Source organism: Cetorhinus maximus, chromosome 19 (assembly GCF_964194155.1).
Source record: "Cetorhinus maximus chromosome 19, sCetMax3.hap1.1, whole genome shotgun sequence".
NCBI classification, from domain to species: domain Eukaryota; kingdom Metazoa; phylum Chordata; class Chondrichthyes; order Lamniformes; family Cetorhinidae; genus Cetorhinus; species Cetorhinus maximus.
The window spans coordinates 15,376,901-15,398,203 of record NC_135897.1 but is presented as its reverse complement, the minus strand read 5'-3'; positions in this window follow the sequence as shown (position 1 = coordinate 15,398,203).

Here is a 21,303-nt window from a genome sequence, read left to right as displayed (position 1 = left end):
GACGCGGCCACGCACTTGGAAAAGTTTGTCAAAAGTGAGCATTCTTCCACAGCTGAGGCTGTTCAGCAGCAGCTCCATTGACCTGCTTGGAGTCGGGTCTCTGAAGATTTTCTGCCCACTCAAGCTTCGCAAATACATGAACGTGCCACCAAATGCTCCAGAACTTTTCACCCCTCGGGTGCAGACTGCAAACTAATGTGCGTTTTAGGGGGCAGCAGAACTACTGGCTGACTGGGCCAGTTGTAGAATTCCCTTGCGAGAGGTGGCCATGGTGCAGTCACTGCTGGAGGTGCTCACAGTCCCCTGCAAAGTCATCATCCTGGTTTGGACCAGTCTCCCCCATAGTTCAAGCTAACAGTGCAGCCTTGCAGTGCGGGTTAGGAGAATGCCTGTGCCTGAGCTGAGAACACAGCATGCAGTCCAATGGGCAAAGCTACCCCAATTGGTCAAGTGGAGTGGGGCGGAGGTGGGTGGGGTTTCGGACAGCCATGAAGCGCACTACACACTGGTCACCCAAGTGGTGGCCAGCACTCTCCTGCATGCATGAAGGGGCCTTAAGACTTAACCAAGAGAGGTTCTTAGGACACATATGCTAACCCATGCATCTCTCTCTCTGATCCTGCAGGAGGAGGACATCAGGATCATGGAGCCTGGTGATGTAGTGCTCTGCCTCATGGCTTACAGGAAGCAGAGAAGAAGAAGAAGAAGAAAGTGGTGGAGGTGCCTGGCTCACCAATGGGAGGAGTACCTCCCTCATGATGAAGGTGCGGCAGGACCTCCTGTGCATAGTGAGCTGTCCACAGCGAGCCGTCACTTGTAGGCACCTCGCCAGACCCAGGGTCTATAGACAGCGCCTGTCATTCCTGCAGATGACTAAGAACCAGTGTCACCAAAGACTGTGCATGTAGGGGAACTGGTTGGTCAGGTATGTCACTCGCTGCTGCATTTAGTGCCACGGGGACATGGAGGGCATCCACTGCCAGTGGCCATGAAAGTGATCATGGTGTTCAACTTTTATTCCAGTGGCTCCTTCCAGAGCTCCACAGGTAACCTGTGCAGGATCTCACAAGCCTCCACACAGAAGTGTATCCAGGAGGTCACGGACGCCAACTTCATGAAGGCACAGAACTATGTGCATTTCCCAGAGGGTGTTGCGCATCATTGTAGCTTGCTGCATGCTCCACAACCTGGTGCTGCAATGGGGAGGGGACCTGGCGAGGAGGAGATGGAAAAGCTGCATGTCTCCTCCAATGAGGAGGGCGTCGAGGGGAATGAGGGTGATGAGATCTTCAAAGACGAGGATGCCCACGATGAGCACATCACACTTTCTAGCTGAGGCAGGCACACTCGTGAGGCCCTAAAAGCTGCAAGATTCATGGAGGATGATGACGAGGTGCAGTGAGGACAGCCCTGACATCCTCACCTTGCATCTGTGAACGTTTGACTCCTGTGTGGCTGATGGCAGCGCACATACCCTCAGTGCTCAGGCTCATGTCATGGAGAAGTAGTGGAGGCCCAAATAGTCACTAAATTCCAGGAGGATGATGATGACATGCAGTGAGGACACGCCATAGATCTTCACATTACCTCGGTGAATGTCTGACTCCTGTCTGGCTGAGGGCAGCTCGCTTGCGCTCTGTGATCAGGGTCATATCATAGAGACACCGCTGTGAAACTTTAAGTACACCTAATCCTTTGTCAGCCTTCAGCACCTGACCCCTTCAGGAATACACCGTTACCAGACACAGATGCTGAAGAGATTTGGGACCAACCCCAGCTTAAAGGTGTTGAGAGCACACAGAGAGAATGAGGGAACTCTGTGACGTCTGCCCACAACATTTTGGAAGCATTGACCAGCACCATCGAGGTGCAGGCATCAGTAATGTGCCCAGTGAGTGTGAGGCTGGACTTTGGTCTGAATGTTACACACTGCACAGGGAAGAGGCCCTGGACTGAGACACCTGCCTTTATCCTGTGCAGGAACCAAGGTTTCACATCTGAGTGACATGAACACTGTTCATCAGAACAAGGAGCCATAGACACGGAGACATTCTTGGGATTTGTTTTGCAATAGTGAACATATGTATAAGTGATTAACACCGGAGTCCAGGCTGTGCAATTAATTCTTCTCAACTTTCCTAACCCTGCCGCTATGTCTTGGTTCTCCCCGGACACCCACCGCAGAGGTGGAGGCAGCCTGCTGACTGCTACTGTCTGTGATGACCTTGGCAGACGTCCTTTGGAGGGCTGAGATCTGGAGGGCCCCGGCCTACTTCCAGGGTCCTGCTGTGTGGCAGTGGCACCCTCCTCGGTCTGTGGAGCTGGAGCTGCTGAGGTCACAGGAAGAGGGGATTCGGATGGGCTAGGAACTCCCGGAATCACCAGATTGGATGGCCCCGGGATGTGCACCTGCCGATCCTCCTCCCTATGGGTGCCCGAGGGCCCCAGGCTGACTCCTTGAAGAGAAGGGGAAGCTGGAGTGAGATCGAGCTGCCCGGCACCCCTCTCGCGTACACACTGTTGGAGGCTATGCCACGTTGTCTGTGATGACTGTGGCAGATATTCTTTTGAATAAAGACAGTAAGACATACAATCACATTCACAACCTGATGGCCTCAAGCGCGCCCAATTCTCAGTCCTTTAATGAATTAGTGGACCTCGTGAAAACACATTTCCAGCTGAAGCCAACCATAATAATGCAGAGGTTTAAATATAATTCCAGACTTAGGGCCCTGGGAGTGTTCATCGCAACCTGTGTAGTGAACCTGAAGCAGTTGACCGAACACTGCAACTTCGGGGACACTTAAATGATAAGCTGCAGGACCGATTAGTTTATGGAGCTAAGGAAAGTGCCATTCAGCAGCGTTAACTCACCGAGGTCGACATTGACTTTAAAAACACCCGAGAAATCTCCCTCGCCAAGGAAAGTGCTGTGAGAGACTCACAGGCTTTACAACACATACAACATGGCGCTGTTCTTCATGTTGGGCAGGAACCTACTGCCGGGCGTGACACAAAAACCAGAGACACAGCAGTGAAGCGAGAGGCAATGTCCGATGTTAGAAACATGAAAAGTTCTAGTAGAAACACTTCAGAAGCAACTCAAAAATTAAGTTGTTATAGATGTGGAGGTCACCACAGACTGGACACCTGTAAATTCAAGGAGGCAGAATGCCATTACTATCATAACAAAGGTCATTGCAAATGCGGACACACATAGTCATCTCCCATTACCAGATAGTATTGTACATCTGCATGTTCCACAAGAAGTTGGGCTATTATTGAATTTCTTGGCTTCTTCACCTGTATTTGTGAAGCAAATTAGAAATTGAACAAACAGAGGTCCAATATTGTCAAAAATCAGAGACTTTGTTTTGCAAGGATGGTCAAACTCACCTGCACATGAAGATGTGAGACCATTCCATGCCCGAAACACAGAGATGCTGCCAAGATGGATTTTTGTTGTGGGGATCAAGAGTTGTTGTCCCATCACAAGGCAGAGAACCGCTCTTGACAGAGCTTCACAGTGCACATCCAGGCATATCAAAGATGAAAACACTTGCGCGAAGTTATGTCTGGTGGCCAGGAATAGACAGTGACATTGAAAACATGGTCAAGCACTCTCTCCATTGTCAGCAACAACAGAAGTTGCCTGTTTCAACTCCCTGCATCTGCGGGAGTGGCCTTGTCGACCTTGGGTTAGACAACATAGTGATTACATAGGACCATTCTTAGGTACCATGTTTTGGCTCACTGTGGATGCACATTCGAAATGGATGGATGTGTACGATGTCAAATTGTCAACATCGAGCACAACTATCGAGAAGCTGTGTCACTGTTTTAGCATACATGGCCTACCTGGTATTGTCGTTTCTGATAACAGTACAGCCCTTACCAGTACCGAATTTCAGAAATTCATGAATCTGAATAGAATCAGACATATTAAAACAGCCCCTTACCATCCCTTATCGAATGGTTTAGCTGAGAGCTGTACAAACTTTTAAGTCTGGTATGAAAATGTTATCAGAAGGTACTCTAGAATCTTGACTTTCCCACTTTCTTCTCAGTTATCATTCAACGCCACATTCAACTACAGGTTCGACACCTTCTCAGTTATTGATGAAATGCTGCCTATGTACACAGTTATGCCTGGTTTTTCCAAATTTAGAGGGGAAGGTAGAGCGGAATCAGAGTAATAAAAAATTGAACCACAATATGCACAGCAAAGCTCAGTGTAGGCGACACAGTATTTGTGCAAAATTTCGGAAGTTGATCTTGGGTTCCTGGAACGATTGTCTCAGAGACTGGCCCATTATCTTTCCAAATTCAAGTGGAAGATAGAATTGCTTGTAAGCACGTAGATCACATTCATGCTAGAGAGACATTCCAACAACCAAATATTCCACTTGTGATTAATGTTGAACTGTCAATCCCTGAAGTGACAGATTGACCTAGAATTAACATGTGCGACGTCTCTGTAGAGTTGCCAAACCCAGAACTGCCTCTTGCTAATGACGTGTCTCTTGCTGCAGTTCCAGATCATGTCGATCCTGTTGAGGAACCTCAAGTGGCAGAGCTATGCCGCGCTAGCCATATAAGGAGAGCACCTCAGAGGCTTGACCTTTAATGACCTGAAGTTGTATATATGTATATGTTGTTGGATATTCAAATGTTTCCTTGTAAATAAAAATTGTAAAAAAACCTAAAGGGGGAGGAAATATAGTAACTGAAGGTATAGCCTCTTCTGCTGTCTACCTGGTGTCACGTGATGTTCTGGGAGGCTCCGACCAATGAACCCTAAGCACGGGCAATCCAGGGGGTGGGGCTTCCTGACGAGAGTCCTGATCGAGCATGTAACACCTGGAAAGCTCTCCGTAATAAAGCTTATCTGTTTCTTGTTGAAACCTGTCCACTCTGTCAAATCATTACAATAAGGTATATAGCTGAACATGTGGCTATTGTTTATGTGTGAGGACACAATTCTTCCACTAAAAACAGGAATTTTTTGTAGGAATATAATTCCCTGTACCATTCCCTGTATGAATTGTTTTGCTTGTTTCTTCCATTATTGACGTTCCTTCAAATCTAAAAACTCCAACTATAATTTTCCAGCAATGAGTTTTCTAAATCAGCCTCTCTTTCTTAAAATTTTTATGTGTGTCTGGCAGTTAAAGACCAAAAGGAAAATCAATTTCCATTTCCAGTTAACTGCCAGATGCAGAAGCATTAAAGAAAAGAAACTAGGGATAAATAGTCCAGCCAAGAGGAGCTGTAGATTTTGTATCTTGACATCCTTTGGAGTTAGCTGAGCCTGACAGGATATGACTTCCTCATGTCATTTCCATGGCAACATGCTCCCAGTGAGATAATATAAGGGGAATCTTTCCACAAAGCTGCCCCATTGGAGGATCCACCTCGAAGTGGACATCACAAGTGCCCTCTGGACGAGAGACTCTGCCAATGGTACATGGTCACGGAAGATTTGACCAATAATACGACCCAAAAAATGGTACGAAGAGAAGTGTAATGAAACAATAAAGAATCTCGAAAGGTTTGCATCTGAGAAACGGTGTTCAATTCTGGACATGACACTTCAGGAAAGATATATTGGCTTTGGAATGTCTGCAGCACAGATTCACCTGAATCATCCTGGGATGAAAGAGCTGTCCGGAGAGGTAGGGGGGAGATTTGAATAGATTGGGCCAATATTCCCTGGAGTTGAGAAGAATGAGACATGGGACAGAATTTTCTGCCTGTCGGGTGGGCGGAGCGGGAGCAGGCGCGGGCAGGCGCGGGTGGGCACAGACCCGATCAGGTCCGCGCTGCCATTTTACACGGGCAGATCAATTAAGGTTCGCCCAGTGTGAATCGATGCTCCCGAGGACAGCGGGAGTGGGCAGGCGGTGACAGGACTGTGGGTCCAATGGTGACCCGGTGGCCTGTTTTAAAAAGCTGCTGCAGCCTTTCAAAGGCTGTGAATCCAGTGGAAGGGCTCCCCAGAGCGTTGCTGGTGAGCAGGCCAGGCAGGAGGGTAGGGCAGGGGGGCACTGTGCCCCTCGTTTCTCAGACAATTACCTTGTTGCCCTCCTCGAGGAGGTAGCAGCACAGCGTGAGGTCCTCGTACCCCAGGACGGGAGGAGGAGATCCCCCCACGTGACCAAACGTGCCTGGGAGGAGGTGGCGGAGGTGGTGAGCTCCCGGGACGTGGTGCGGTGCACCTGGATCCAGTGTCGCAAATATGATCTGTTGTGCTCAGGAAGGGCGAGTACCATGTTGGCATTGGTCCCTTAGCCCAGCAGGTAGGCTTTCCCCTCTGGTACCTCCCCCCATGCTCCCCCCACCACACCCCTGCCCCAAGTACGAGTGTAGTGACTGCATTGAATCATTGACGGCATGTGTCCTTCGCTGGGTGGGCCAGCAGATATTGCCCATGCCGAGGTCACCCTGAGAGGGTGGTGAAGAGATGGGTTCTGCACCCGCAGCATGTGGTACACTACTTTACCCACATTACTGTTTTGGGGGCAACCTGGAGGAGCTGCACCTAGACATAGAGCTGGAACTCCAGGACATGTCAAAGTCAGGGTGATGTGATGCTGGGAGGGAAGCTTCAAGGTGGCGTTGGCACAGATCGATTTGTTGTCCTCTGCGCTCCATGTGCTTGCGCCTCCTTGCTATGGAAGGTTAGACCGTGTGGTGCCTAATGTGATGTGGGCAGCATTTGGCCAAGGGGGTGGGGGGTGGGGACAGGCCTAGCATCTTTGTGTGAGTGTTCAGCAGCTGTGGGGTGAGGAGGCTCTGGAGCCCTGCAATGTCCCACTCTGGTTGGGGTGGGCCGTCTGCGAAGAGAGTCCAGGTACAATTAGCACGAATCAATGCTCTTCTCTCCTTTTCAGGAGAAGAATGCACATAATGCAGCCGAGCGGGTGAAGACTGGTGGCGCCCGGCACAGTTAGTGATTCTCAGCCGCTTCGAGCAGGAGGCCCTCGATCTGGAGAGGCGCCATGCGCCCAGGTCCACCGGTGTCGGAGTGGCTGGGGTGCCACGGGCAGGTATATGTACCCAGCAGTGAGGCCACCATTGTTCTCCCAGCAGCCATGGCAGTGCTGAATGTTCAGTGAGTGAAGTTTGCAACATGACTTGACCATTGCTTATGGAAGGATGAGCACATAATGATCCGGGGGACAGGGATGCAGATTGACATTGTCTCCACTTTAACTGATCCAATGTCCCTGTTCTTCCTTTCAGCATCAGAGGAGCAGGGCCGGGAGGAGGAGCAGCAGAGGCCCCCTCTCACACCTGAGGGCCCTGAAGTCTCACCAGCGTCACACCATCTCTGCCAGGCAGGCACCAGCGCAGATACTAGCACCTCGGTGGGAATTAGAAAAGCGGCTAGTGTCCCAGGGCACAGTGGTGAGGGCACTTCACAGTTGCTGGAGGAGCTGGTGGAGACAGAGAGTGCCCATGGCGCCAGCAGTCGGAGGGCTGCAGGGGACCAGGCACATGCTCAGTCGGGGCCTGGTGATGTGCCTCTGGAGTCGTCCGCGACACATCAAGCGCAGGAAATGCGGCCGGGTGTGCGGGAGCATCTGGGGGAGATACATGAGGCTATGCTTGGCTTGGTGTCCGTGGTGGAGGAGTCAACGCAGACTATCACCGATGCAATGAGCCTCATGGCCGAGCGCCATGCATCCTCCATGGAGAGAGTGGTGTTTCTCATGGAGGTGCTTCTCCAGGAGACCCATCAGGGCTTCCTGGGGATGCGCTCAGACCAGCAAGACCTCACATCGGCATTGACCTCAGCTGGTCAGTGCCAGTGTGGGAGGTGGTCTGGGCACCAAGTTTCCCAGCTTGGTGCCCATCCATTCACGGCGAGCAGGGAGTTCCGAAGTGACCTCATGTCGGTGCAGCTGCTGCCTGTCATCTCTGCGGGCTCCTCTCAGGGCGTTCCAAATGAGGGCAGCAGCTCCTCTGCCCCTCTGCCAGTGACCATAGCATCCAGTGAGGCTGTGACGACTGGGGAGATGCCAGCTGTGGAACTGGCAGCTCCCTCCCAGGCGGGGCCAGCACAGGCTTCATGGGCCAGAGGACGGCCGCCAAGGTCATCGAGGCTAACAGGACAGCACAGTGGGCAGGCTGTCTCAGATGCCACTCTCATCGAAGGGGCAGCACCAAGACGTAGCACCCGAAAACGTAAACATAAGGCACTTTAGGCACACCACGGGTTTACCACTGGTGCTTTTGTGCTGGCCCGCAATGAGGTCTTTATGAGTTGGTGTGGTTTTTAACACCTTTGTCATTTTGTTTTCTTAAGTTCTTTTGGTTATAGAGTCATAGAGTCATCGAGGTCTACAGCACAGAAAAAGGCCCTTCGTTCCATCGAGTCTGTGCCAGTCAAACAAGTACCTATTCTAATCCCATTTTCCAGCACCAGGCCCATAGCCTTGTGTGCCATGGCATCGCAAGTGCACATCCAAATACTTCTTAAACGTTATGAGGGTTTCTGCCTCTACCACCCTTTCAGGCAGTGAGTTCCGGATTCCCACCACCCTCTGGGTGAAAAATTTTTTCCTCAGATCCCCTCTAACCCTCCTGTCCCTTACCTTAAATCTGTGTCCCCTGGTTATTGATTCCTCCAACAAGGGGAAAAGTTCCTTCCTGTCTACCCTATTTATGCCCCTCATAATTTTATACACCTCAATCATGTCCCCCCTCAATCTCCTCTGCTCCAGGGAAAATAACCCCAGTCTATCCAATCTCTCTTCATAGCTAAAACTCTGCAGCCCAGGCAACATCCTGGTAAATCTCCTCTGCACTCTCTCTAGTGCAATCACATCCTTCCTATAATACGGATTCCAGAACTGTGCACAATATTCTAGTTGTGACCTAACCAGCATTTTATACAGTCCCAGCATAACCTCCCTGCACTTATATTCTATGCCTCGGCTAATAAATGCAAGTATCCCATATGCCTTCTTAACCACCTTATCTACCTGTCCCGCTACCTTAAGGGACTGGTGGACATGCACACCAAGGTCCCTCTGATCCTTGGTACTTCCCAGGGTCCTACCATTCATTGTGTATTCCCATGCCTTGTTTGTCCTGCCCCAGTGCATCACCTCACACTTATCCGGATTAAATTCCATTTGCCACTGATCAGCCCATCTGATCAGCCCGTCTACATCTTCCTGTAATGTAAATGTCCTCACTATTTACTGCCCCACCAGTTTTCGTGTTATCCGCGAACTTACTGATGAACCCTCCTACATTCAAGTCTAAATCGTTTATATATACCATAAACAGCAAGGGATCCAACACCGATCCCTGTGGAACCCCACAGGTCACAGGCATCCAGTCACAAAAACACCTCTCGCCCATCACCATCTGCTTCCTGCCACTCAGCCAATTCTGGATCCAATTTGCCAAATTGCCTTGGATCCCACGGGCTCTTACCTTCATTATCAGTCTCCCATGCAGGACCTTATCAAAAGCCTTGCTGAAGCCCAAGTAGACTACGTCAAATGCAAAATGCATTGCCCTCATCTAAACGCCTGGTCGCCTCTTCGAAAAATTCAAATTGGTCAGACATGACCTCCCCTTAACAAAACCATGCTGACTGTCCTTGATTAATACCTGCCTCTCCAAGTGTAGATTAATTCCGACCAGTCCCTCAGGATTGCTTCCAATCATTTTGCCATCACTGAGGTTATACTGACTGGCCTGTCGTTCCCTGCTTTATCCCTTCCTCCCTTCATGAATAACGGTACCATATTGGCTGTCCTCCAGTCCTCTGGCACCTCTCCTGTAGCCAGAGAGGTATTGAAAATGATTTCCAGCAACCCTGCTATCTCCTCCCTTGCCTCACTCAACAGCCTGGGATACATTTCATCTGGGCCTGGAGATTTATCCACTTTTAATCCTGCCAGACCACTTAGAACCTCCTCCCTTTCTATGCTAATTTCTTCAATTATATCACAGTCCTTCTGCCTGATTTCCATACCCACGTCGTCCCTCTCACTTGTGAATACCGATACAAGTATTCATTTAGAACCTTACCTACGTCTTCCGGCTCCACACACAAATTACCACTATGGTCCTTAATGGGCCCTACTCTTTCCCTAGTTATCCTCTTACTCTTAATGTACTTGTAAAATAATTTTGGATTTTCCTTTATTTATCTGCTAATGTTTTTTCATGCCCCCTTTTTGATTTTAATTTCCTTTTTAAGTTCCCCCCTACATATTCTATATTCCTCCAGGGCTTCCGCTGTTTTGAGCCCTCGGTATCTACCATAAGCCTCCCTTTTTCTCTTTATCCAACCCTGTATATCCCTCAACATCCAGGGTTCCCTGGATTTGTTGTTCCCACCCTTTGTCTTTACTGGAATATGTTGGCCCTGTACTCTCCCTATTTCCTTCTTGAATGAGTCCCACTGCTCTGATGCAGATTTACATAAAAGTAGCTGTTCCCAGTCCACGCTGGCCAAATCATATCTGATCTTATTAAAATCAGCCTTCCCCCAATTTAGAACTCTGATTTCTGGCCCATCCTTGTCCTTTTCCATAACAACCTTGAATCTAACGGAGTTATGATCACTATCTGCAAAATGTTCCCCACTGATACCTCTACCACTTGCCCGGCTTCATTCCCTAAAATTAAGTCCAGGACCACCCCCTCTCTTGTAGGACCTTCTACGTACTGGCTTAAAAAGCTCTTCTGGATGCAATTTAAGAATTCCACTCCCTCTAAACCTATCACACTATGTCTAACCCAGTTAATGTTGGGGAAATTGAAATCCCCCACTATTACTGCCCTATTATTTTTACACTTCTCTGAAATTTGCCTACATACCTGCTCTTCTATTTCTCTGACTGTTTGGGTGCCTATAGTACTCTCCCAGCAATGTGATTGCTCCTTTTTTGTTTTTTAGTTCTACCCATATGGCTTCATTTGAGTGGCCTTCTAAGATGCCATCCCTCCTTACTGCTGTAATTGATTCCTTGATCAATATTGCAATACCCCCTCTTTTACCTCCTTCCCTGTCTCGCCTGAAGACACTATATCCTGGAATATTGAGCTGCCAATCATGCCCCTCTCTCAACTATGTCTCTGTGACAGCAATGACATCATACTTCCATGTGTTATTTTGTGCCCTCAACTTATCTGCCTTATTTATCAGACTCCTTGCATTAAAATAAATACTATCCAACCTTGCCAAACTCCCTTGTGCCTTAACGGGCCTATAATTTCTATGCCTTCAGACTCACTTGCTCTCTCTCCTAATTTTGGCTGTGCATCTCCCCCTGCTGAACCTGGTTGTAATATTAAATTCAGACATGTCACCATGGCTGAGGGTGCCTCTGTCCTTCTGCAGGTGGATGGTTTCCAATAATGTAATGAATGTTTTGTGGGACATTCAGCTTTATTAACAAGGACCTTAGTTAATGTTCCTAACCAGGCAGATTTTGCACTTAGGAATGGAGTATGGAGCCTACAGGCCAGGCTTGTCCTGGGGGTCCTTATGTGGTGTTCTAGCTGAAGGTTCATTGGATTGAAGCCTCTCAGGTGTCCCTGCCTCCCTGGAGAATGCCCGGGTCAGCGTCTACCCCCTCAACATTTCCCTGTGCATGCTTATCCTTAGACTCACTGCTGGACTCATTGTGTGCACCTGGAGCAACTGCGTCGATGTCTTCATCGTCCACTGCATCCCCCCTTTCCAGCGCAAGATTGTGGAGAGCGCAGCATGCAACCACTATCAGCGACACACGATCTGGGGGGTACTAGAGTGCGCCCCCTGAGCGGTCCAGTCATCGGAAGCGCATCTTTAGAAGACCGATGGTTCTCTCCACCACAGCCCTTGTGGAAGCGTGGCTACTATTGTACCGCTGCTCAGCTTCTGTTCCTGGATGGCGGAGAGGCGTCATGAGCCACCTTCTGAGGGGATAGCCCTTGTCACCCAGCAGCCATCCATCCAGCCTAGCCAGAGCACTGAAGAGCCCCGGCACCTGGGAGTGTCTGAGGATGTAGGCCTCATGGGAGCTGCCTGGGTACTTCGCACAGATTTGTAGAATCAGCATCCTGTGATCACACACTATCTGCACGTTCATGGAGTGGAAGCCCTTCCTGTTGACAAAGGCACCAGGCTCACCCGCTGGCACCTTGATGGCCACATGTGTACAGTCTATAGCACCCTGGACACGGGGGAAGCCAGAAATGGCCGCGAAGCCTCTGGCTCGCTGTGTCTGGCTTGCCTGGTCCCAGCAGTAGAGGATGAAGGTCAATCCACCCCTGAACAGAGCGTCTGACCTGCTTGACACAAGTGTGGACATCTGATTGGGAGACACTGCAAAGATCACCTGCCGACTCTGGAAGGGGCCAGAGGCATAGAAGTTGATGGCAGCTGTGATCTTTAGGGCCACTGGCATGGGGTGTCCACCCACACAGTTCGCGGAGATCTCAGGCCCAATCATCTGACAGTCATAGTTGACTGTCTCTCTTTACAGATGGAACCTCCTTTGGCACTGCACCTCAGACATATTGAGGTAGCTGCTTCACCGCCTGTATACCCTGGCAGCAGGATAGTGGTGTGTTCTGCGGCCCCTTCCACCTTGGACTACCTCTTGGCCCTGCACCCCTTGTGCCTGCGCCTCTCCTCCCAAAGGTGGCTCCCCTTGAGGCTGAATGTGCACTCCTGGCCTCCTCCCCCTTCTAGCCCTCCCTTCCTCCTCAGAGGAGGTGCCTCCAGTGGAGAGTTCAGCTCCCATTCCCAGGCTAAGGGAAGGCTTCCTGAAACCTGCAGGCCCAAAAAAGATTCCTCACTGCAGAGCGCTGAAGGTTGTGAATCTAGTCCAAACAGCTGGTATGCATTTTGAAGTATTGCAGATCACACAGGCAAGTACCAGTAACTTTGAAAAATCAATATTTGACAGAGCACACTTGCGACCACACTGAGGCCTCTTATCCTGTCCATGGATGAGGTTTATACAAATGTGTCCTACCCACCTGCCCGTTGCACCTGTGCAACAACCCGAAGATCACATGGGTGCTGAAAAATTGCCATCGATTGGTGCCTCGAGGGCCTTAAGCGGCCCGTTAATTAATGGCGGACGCGCATCGGAATGCGGTGATGTCGGGACACTCGCCAGACGTCACCGCGCATCATTTTACGCGTCAGCGTGCGGGTCCCGCCCCTGCTCACCAACGGGAGAACTCTGCCCGTGGGGGTGAACTTTACGGTCAGAAATCGGGCTTGATGAGCTCCCACACACTTACTTAAAATCTGGCGCGATGATATCGTGTTGCTAACCTGACATTATCACGTCGTTCTCCAATGATACAGGCGATGGACAGAACCAAGATTGGTAGAACGCCCACTATTTTGGAAAAAACTAATTAACAAGCTATTAAGTTGGTTGTTAACAACCTAATAGATTGCTATTTTACGTTGGCCACTCCATTTTCCAGTGGGCACACGTGAAAAATGTTCAGAGGGTTTTACACCAGGTATGAGAAGGTGTTGTAAAGATGTAGAGAACGGCTGCAAGCAGGAACATGACTGCATTCAACAGAAGAGCGGGAGAGTTTCCTAGTGCTTAAAGTTCCTTTAATAATTGTTTTCAGCCTGCAGTAGGACATATTGTCATGGAAGGTGACCTACAGGGTAGGGTTAAACTGATGTTTGTGGACCTGGAGATCACTGTCCCCCATGGGCATTGTCCATTCTGGAGGAGGCTCCTCCTCCAGTGAGGAGGAGAGAAGGAGGAGGAGGGGTGCTGGCCAGGGACATGTGCACCCTGTGGTCCAGGAAGTTATGGAACCTGCTGCTGAGCATGGCTCTGCAGAGGAGAGACAGCAGCAGGCAGGCTCTATCCTATCAACAGATTACATAGGGTGAGGATAACCTACCTCCAAATGTCAGAGCACCAATGGCTTCGAAGACTACAGCTGAAAGTTTCCATCCCCATTGGAGGCGGGCATCATGGCAAGCGTTAGCAGACAATATGGCGAGAAGGCCAAAAATTGGTTTTATGTCATTGCTATGATGTGGCAGCTGATGTGTGCCAGGTGGACCAAATCCACAAGAGAAAATTGGTCGTGCTATCACAACAGTTTCGCAATTTGTATTTATTATGAGATGTGTGCACTGAATTCAGAAGCAATATGTCCACCAAGACTTTTAGAGACTTTAAAAATTAAACTAAAATATTTATTAACAAACAAAAGATTTCAAACACATACATAAGACTACAATTACTACTATAATAACTCCTAAAATTCCTAATTAACCTGACCCCCAGTTACACACCCTTTAAAGCAACGGTTCAAAAATAGATTTTAGATTTAAAACAAACTCAGTAAATTAACACAATAACCTGGACAGTGGAACTCCAAATGGCTTTTCTCCAGCTTCAGTTTTGTTATACGGCAGACTTACGCACAAATGCTGGAGGCTTCATTAAGGCTATTTCACAGACTCCTGTTAGATTTTACATGGCCTTCTGACATATAGGGCGCAATTTTTAGCTCAGCGTGCTGGTGCGCGCCCACCCCACTCAAGCGTAAAATAGCATTTGATGACATTGGGCATGCGTCCTGATGTCATCCCGCATACACACGACATTTTGGTTGGTGGGCGCACAAGGAATTCAGATCTGTGCCCGCAGACAATTAAGAGGGCAATTAAGCCCATTAAAGTTCACATTGTCCCCGTTTTTCCATGGTCCGTCCAACCTTACGGTTGGTGGGTGGACGAATCTGCTAGGGGGACTTTGTACTTTTGATGAAACCTCATCCAAGGGCAGGATGAGTTTTCCATTATTAAATTTAAAAAAATGTATGGGCAGAATTTTCACCATGTATATGTTCAGGTGACTGATTCTGATGTGTGGACGCTTTTTTTTCTGGATTTTAAAATCGTTATTTATTGCTTTTAAATTCTTCAGCTCCTTGAGGCAACTCTCTGACTTCAGGGTGCTTTCATTCCACGCTCCCCCACGCCCGCGCTTATGTCAGCACCTGCCCTCCCCCACCCTGTCAGCGCTGGGCATTTGAGGGCGCATTTCACCTGGCTGGCCGTTAATTGGCCATTAATTGTATCTCATCTGCTGGCATGAGAATCCCCCATCCCCCAACTCTGCTGATCACTCAGAGCCTGGAGGAGGACTCACAGGGAGTCATCATCAAATCATGGGGCTGTGGTCTACACCACTTCTTCTGCTCTTCCTCCATTATTCCTGGAAAAGCTGGAGAAGGCACTGATCGAGCATTCTCCTCTGCAGTAAGAGGTCGACTGTTTTGAACTGAGATGATAAGAAACATCTTCACTAGAAGGGTTGTGAGCCTCTACAATACTCTATACCGGAGAGTTGTGGATGCTCAGACATTGAGCATATTCAAGACGGAGATCAATATATTTTTGGACACAAAGAGGATCAAGGGATACGGGGATAGAATGGGATTGTCAAGCGGATGATTTTATTGAATGGTGGAACAGGTTTTGGGGGCTGAATAGCTGAATAGCTTACTCCTGTTGTGCATAAGTCATTGAAAGTGACAGGACAGGTTGAGAGAGCAGTTAATAAAGCATACATTATCTTAGGCTTTATTAATAGGAGTATAGAGTATAAGAGCAAGAAGGTTATATTGAACTTGTATGACACTATTTCAGCCTCAGCTGGAGTATTGCGTCCAGTTCTGGGCACCGCTCCTTAAGAAGGGTTTGAAGGCACCTGAGAGAGTGTAGAGAAGATTCACAAGAATGGTTCCTGGGATGAGGAACTTTAGTTATAAAGATAGATTGGAGAAGTTGGGGCTGTTTTCCTTGGAGAAGAGAAGACTGAGAGGAGATTTGAAAGAGGTATTCAAAATCATGAGGGGGTCTGGACAGAATAGATAGGGAAAAGTTGTTCCCACTTGTGAAAGGGTCGTGAATGAGAGGGCACAAGTTTAAAATAATTGGCAAAAGAAGCAAAGGCAACATAGGAGAAAACCTTTTCCCACAGCGAGTGGTTAGGGTCTGGAATGCACTGCCTGAGAATGCGATGGAAACAGGTTCAATTAAAGTACTCAAAAGGGAATTAGACTGTTATCTGAAAAGGAAGAATGTGCAGGTTTATGAGGAGAAAGTGGGAAAATGGCACTAAATGAATCGCTCATTCGGAAAGCTGGTGCAGACACGGTGGGACAAATGGCTTCTTTCTGCACTGTAACAATTCTGTGATTTTATGATTTACAGCATTGTTTCATGCAACTTTCCAGATTGGCTCAGTTGGGAGCACTTGCACGTCTGAATCAGAAAGCTATGCATTCACAACCCTTTGAGCACGTAATTTAAGCTGCCACAACAGACAGTATGAGAGAGAGTGCTACACTGTCAAGAGTTACTGAATTTGAATCCTGAAAGCAAGTCCTTGCCCTCTCAGGGAGACAGCACCAATCTTATGGTATTATTCAGTGAGGAATACAGAATTCCCCTTGTATCAGCATTCGTCTATCAATCAATAAGACTAAAACTAGATTATCTAGTCCTTTGTTGGTTCCAGGATGAACAACAGCTTTGTGAACAACAGCTGCTCAATCTGAATTCTTAACAAGACTCAATCTAATTCAAAATAATTCATTGTATATTTAGTGTTGTACCTAAATGAATTTCTTTGGAGAGCTGAGGGACACGTACTGACACAACATAAGTTCAAGTCATCCTCTCGATTAGTCCACAAGTGAGGAAACACTTTCTCAGCACATCTTCAGGAAACCACGGGTCACCTAAATCACATCAGTGAGACCCAAGTGGCTTATACTGAAACTTTTTACAGGCAATTCGAATTGGGGTGTTTGTATAGTGGATCCTATGTAAATCTATAAGGAATTAATCACTCCTTTGGCACTCACCGCACAAAAAAAGGTATATATTTTTAAACTAGGTTGAAAAATTTAAAAATCAGTCCAAATTCATTTAAACAAGAACAATAAAGTTGAAAGTCCATGACAAACAATACAAAAGCTATGGTTACAAAATATCTCCGATTAGAAATATCAGCATGGTACAAAATGTCAGAGAGACAATGGAGAGTAGATATTTGTATATAATTGTGCCTATTTATTGGATGCTTTAATCAATGTTGAGCTAATAGATTTTGAGATCCTCCTCTCCCAGTCTTCATTGGTAGCCTGTTACCTACCAGGTTGGAAGCCAAGTACTTCTAGTTGTACAGCTTACCCACCTGAAACAGACTTGAGGTGACTTGCAAATGCTAATCAGAGTCTTTAACACTGGCTCTGGGATTGTGATGAGAATCGATGTATAAATGGGCAGAGAAATGAAGTTTTTGTGTTAGAGACAGGAGAGCTCTTCCTCCTGGCTCCATAGAAATACTGCAGCTCAATCTCTGCCCTCCACCCCAATCCAGCCCTATACATGGACTGGCCTCGTCTCCCTGCTCCCTGCTGCAATTTCATGCTGGAAACTGGTGCAATTTGAATTTCAGACAGATATCATTCAGAAATGAAGAAGATTGAGAAATCCAAACCCTAATTACGGTCAAAGCTTTGAACTCAGGCAATGCCAAGATCAGCCTCCTGTTACATACCCTGTCCAATTTTCCATTCTTGTATTTCTGCTTGGTGTGACTTTAAGTTAGGCATCATCTACCCATGAGCAAACATGGTGAAATGTCCTTCTGACTGAGCAAGTAGTCTCCATTCCAAACAACGACCAAAGACTTGACTGCATTTCAATTAATCACTAGTTGCAGTTAATTATTTATTCATTATTCGCAGCAGGAGTGACACAAGCTTCAAAGCAGAAAGATTATTACAAGTCATTACATTCAGCACATGAAATTGTATCACATTCAAGAACGTATGTACGACAAACACAACATTGATTCCTGTCATCCACTCTCTATTGAAATTTTAAAGGAGTTACTATTGCAAATAGAGCGGAACATTCCCCTCGGGTCCTAGGCAGCACTCCTACCTCATCTAAAATCACCAAGGGCAGAATTTTTCAATCGGCATGCAGGGGTGGGCCCGACATGCTGACGCGCGATGACGTTGGGCGTGGGTCCCGGCGTCATCGCGCAGTCCCGCCTTATTTTGTTCCGTGGGCGTGCACCAGAGTTTGCTGCTCGCCCACTGAAATGTAAATGGCCTGTTAAGGCCATTAACAAAGCAACTATTGTAATTGTTAACGCTGCCTGTGCAACCTTAAGGTTGGCGGGCAGGCGAAAAGCCCAAGCGGCCTTTGCATTTTTAAGAAACCTCATCCACGAGCGGGATGAGGTTTCCTAAAGCTTTTGCAAAATAAATTTTAAAAATTTCATAAATATAAAAACATGTCCCAACTCACATGACACAGTCACATGAGGGGACATGTTTAAATAAAATTTTAAACCTTTTATTTAATAATTTTAATATCGATTCAATATCCCTGGGGCAGCTCCATGCCTCAGGGAGATTGGAGTGCTGTTTCCGTGAAGAAGCGCTGGCCCTGACTCTCCCTCCTTCCCCCGCCCGCACTGGATCCTTATCCCCCTTGTTTAGTTTAAAGCCCTCTCTACTTCCCTAGTTATGCGGACCTAAACAAGTTGGTGGAATGGGCGAACTGACTGCAGAATGAAGTTCAAAAGTGGAGAAATGTGAAGTGATTCACTTTGGTAGAAAGACCATGTAGAGACAATATAAAATAAAGGATACAATTCTAAAGGGAGATGCAGAAGCAAAGTAACTGGGTGTATATGTGCATAAATCATTGAAGGTGGCAGGACAGGTTGAGGGAGTGGTTAATAAAGCAAATAATATCCTGGACTTCATTAATAGGTGTGTAGAGCACAAGAGCAAGGAGGTTATGTTGTACTTATACACAGAACTAGTTTGGCCTCAGCTGGAGTATTGCATCCAGTTCCGGGTGCCACACTTTATGAAGGGTGTGAACGCATTGGAGAAAGTGCAAAAGGGTTTATGAGAAGGGCTCCAGGGATGAGGAACTTCAATTATGAAGATAGATTGGAGAAGTTAGGACTGTTTCCTTGGATAAAAGAAGGCTGAGAGGAGATTTGATAGGGCTTTTCAAAACAATGGTGGTGGGGGGGTGGGGGCGGGTCTGGACAGAGTAGATAGGGAGAAACTGTTCCCATTGGTGGAAGGATCAAGAATGAGAGGGCACAGATTTAAAGTAACTGGTGAAAGAAGCAAAAGTTTTGCGAACAAACTTTTTCACGCAGCGGGTGGTTAAGCTCTGGAATGCACTGCCTGAGAATGTGGTGGAGGCAGATTCTGTTGAAGTATTCAAAACTGTTATCTAAAAAGGAAGAACATGTAGGGTTATGGGCAGAAGACAGGAGAATGGCACTAAGTGAATTGCACAATCGGAGAGCCGGTGCAGATACAATGGCCAAAATGGCCTCCTTCTGCACTGTAACATTTCTGTGATTCTGTGGATGGGGTGTCGAGCAAACAGACTGCTTTGTCTTGCCTGGTGTCAAGCTTCTTGAGTATTTTTGGAGCTGTGCTTATCCAGGTAAGGATATTCCATCACACTCCTGACTTGTGCCTCATAGCTGGTGGAAAGGCTTTTGGGAGTCAGGAGGTGAGGTACCTTCCCTTGAATGAACTGTCAAAGTGAGCTGTCAAGGCATTTAACACTCCTGCCCTTTAACTCTTTGGAAAACTGTCTGGTGTGTTCATAAGTGATTACTTGCTATTTCATTCTGTCTGTTGACATAAGTCTTAGGGCTACCATTACTGAATTAGTGCTACCATTACTGAATTAGTGCTGCATGATTTCATAACTGTCCATTATCACAGTAGGGTGCCTGCCATTTCATAGTTTGATTGACAGCTCCAAGTGATTATGGACTTTTGAAGTGGGACTATGAATTCTGATGTTTGTTTTTATATGGGGTTATGTGATTGAATGAAATGTTCATTGTTGTTTGTAATAGACAATTGGAACTTTATTTTATTTAATCTCAGCAGGGTCCTGAGGTGAATACTAGGTGAGTTGACATGGTAGGTGTAAGAGCAAAGATGGCATGGAGTGTATGTGGGTCCATGGGAGTAGATGTAGACATAGGTTGGCCTGAAGGGTATGAGGGTCCAGGGGGATTGCTGGGGAGCTTAGGCTGGATGGAGGGTGTGGGGCAGGCCATGAGAGTGGGTGTGGACAAAAGGTGGCATGGAGGATATGAGGGCCATGGAGTGCAGGCTGAGGTTGGCATGGAGGGTATGAGGAGCCATGGGGTTTGGCAGGGGGCATAGGTTGGCATGGCAGAGATGAGAGGCCATGGGGAGTGGGCAGTGGGTCATAGGTTGGCATGGGAGTTAGGAGGGGCCATGGGACGTGGACAGGGGTTGTGGTTTGGCATGGAGGGTCTGAGGGGTCACGGGGGCTGGTTGGCCATGAGGTGGCCATGTGTTGACATAGGTGGGGCATGGGAAGTATGTGGGAGAACGAGTGGGGTGTGAGGGGCGAGGGCTGGAGGGCTTGTTTTTCTGTTATTTTTAAAACATCGATACAGACAGTGCTGGTGCACTGAGACCTGCCTTCCGCCCAGCCCGCCTCCACACCCGACAGCCTCATGCTCATGCTGGGCTCACCCAGCCTGAATCCCAGGGAACCCTGCCGCCCCAGAACAAAAATTCCAATTCCTGGGCTATTTTCTACCAGTTTGGGTTTACGGAAGGCAAAAATGTCCTGACTCCGCATCCCTGACCCGAGTTCAAATGACTTTACTGCAGTTTGAGAATTGAATTCAATCTTATATGTCGATGGCGGTGAGATGAAGTCAGGTGAGAGGAGGCTCATGCGGAACATACACATCATCATAGACCCGTTGGACTGAATGGCCTGTCTGTGTTGTGTAGATTTGTGGGACACTATATAATACTGTGTAACCTGAGACCAGGGTAATCATGGGCTGAATTTTTCCTATGGCGGGCGGGTTGTTCGGGAGCAGGCGCGGGCGGGCACGCAGCCGACCGCCGCCCGCGATCGGCTGCGTGCCGCCATTTACGCGGGCAGGCCGGCTCGCCCAGCATAACGCGTGGCCAGTAACAGTGCTACCTGTGTGGGCGAGGGGAGGAGGAAGAGTCGGGGCCTTATACGCGCGAAGGAGCGCAGCAATCTCCCTGAGGCATGGAGCTGCCTCAGGGAGATTTATTAGGTAATAAAACTTTTTTAAAAATAAAGTAAAAAATTATTTGAACATGCCCCCTCATGTGACAGTGTCACATGAACGAGGACATGTTTGTGAAGTTTACAAAATTTATTTAATTATTTTATAAAACCCGCAGGAAACCTCATCC